Consider the following 1,995-nt stretch of genomic DNA (forward strand, 5'->3'; position numbering starts at 1 on the left):
TGCTTAGTTCTTCATCTGCTGTTTTTCCAACGGAATTTTTTTTTTTTTTACGGAAGCAAACGTTGGTTAGCGTTTTTCCTGGTGAAAGGGAAAACTTGTAAGTAGTTTTGCAAATACGTCATGTCACTTGTACGTAGAAATGTAGGAGACCTGAAGCTGTGAAGAGCCGAGCTCCCTGCACCGCCGTGGCCGGACAGAGTTGTCCCGTACCCACGGCAGCTTTTGAAATCGACTGAGCTCGCTCGCCGAGGATGAACGGGATGGTGTTTTAAGCACGACCGACCTTATTTAAGGTTTTACTGTATTCAGTTAAATATTCTTTATTCAGTTTCTGGTTAGGATTCAGGACTGGTACGTTTCATTTTGAACTGGAATTCAGCGAGACCTGTATAGACGCGTAAACCTTTGCGATTCCCAACAAGATGTGAGGGGTTTTGTCCTCCGGAGGGGTAAAGCAACTGTGCGAGGCTTTGTACGAGCTGATGAAATAGAAACTGTGGCGGCATTTGAGATTTAACACTGGATGATCTCTGCTGGCCAAAACTAACCATGGAGTTTTTATGAAGATTTCTTTTAAATATTAATAAATGTTACGATATAGTTTAGTACCAGTGAGGAGGTAATTAGTATTATCAGTGAGGAGGTAATTAATATTATCATCTAACGCCAGCTACCGTCTGTGCGTGTACCTACGAATGGTTGTGCGTTTCTGGTTTAGAACACACTTGGACACATCATCTCCTACAGATGACGAGTAGCAATTTTACCGTGGTTTCTTTTGAAAACATTTCATTTTCAGTAAATCTTTCCTGTATTTTAAAATTATTTGCTTAATATTGGGAAAACCTCTTAAAAAACCCCAAACAACTAACTTCGAATTGTTACATTAACCAAGTAAATTGAAATAGCCAATCAATGTTTCCATAAATACATTTAGAATTGAGTGATCAAATTTCCCAGGTGTCTGAAGATTCTTGTTCTCATTGTCACAGCTCCAGCCCAGGCACGTTCTCTGGTATCGTAACTTATTACATAGCGTGAGCTTAATACTAATTGGGTAGATGAAACTTTGCCTAATTCTCAGGAAGAAAACCCTTGGGAATGTTGGAAGCTTTTCAGCAGTGGCTGTGGAAGGTATTGTCAGGGGAACAGAAAACATACTTGGGATTTATTGGAAATAAATCATTCGTCTGGTATGTTGATTAGTTTGAGATGAAGGGCTTGGTAAACCACATCAGAACTAGGGGGACTTCAGGAAAGTAAAACGAGAAGAAAACAAACATTGAAAACTGCAAAAGAAATAATGTAAGAGTTCCATGTAGCAGCAAGAAAAAAGAAGTAAATTACACTAGAGCTTTAATCAAAACCCTTCTAATATAATCGTTTACGGTTTGCTTAGAACAACAGCCGGGAGATGCCGAAAGTCACGGGAAAGGTTTCCATCCATAATACGGAATTTCCTTACTGTGATCCTAAATGGTGCTGGGAGAACAATCACTGTGAAGAGGGGTTGTCACCCCGTTGCCGTGCTGCTCCTTACAAACTTCGTTAACTTCATTAACGTCTGTTAACTTTTAATTGGGAGAAGAAACCATCTCCTGCCCCGCCCTGCCCTGCCCGCCTGTGAGGAATCGCAGCCAAAATCCTCCCCCTTCCCTTTACACGTTTGACCTTTGTTTAGTCTGAAGCGGTCGCTGTGCAATGCCTGAAATTCCTTTTCAGTAATACAGCTGCTCTAAAGATTAAAAATAAAAGCAAAGCAGCTAGAGACCACGGAACAACCGTCGCGCCCCTGCGCTGGAAGGCCACTTCTGCGGGGGTAAAGGCCAACCCCGCTGCACTTTCGCTACTGTTTGGCGCTGCACTTTACGCCTGGCTGCGCACCCCGCGTCCCGGTCGAGGATAAAGGGGAACAGGCTGGTTTTCGCGCAGGCGAGCGCTCTCCTCCCCCGGCCGGGGCCGGGGCCGCGGCCGGGCCCTGCGCCCTCGGCGCTG

Source organism: Pygoscelis adeliae, unplaced genomic scaffold, assembly GCF_000699105.1.
Source record: "Pygoscelis adeliae isolate BGI_AS28 unplaced genomic scaffold, ASM69910v1 Scaffold1000, whole genome shotgun sequence".
Classification (NCBI taxonomy): domain Eukaryota; kingdom Metazoa; phylum Chordata; class Aves; order Sphenisciformes; family Spheniscidae; genus Pygoscelis; species Pygoscelis adeliae.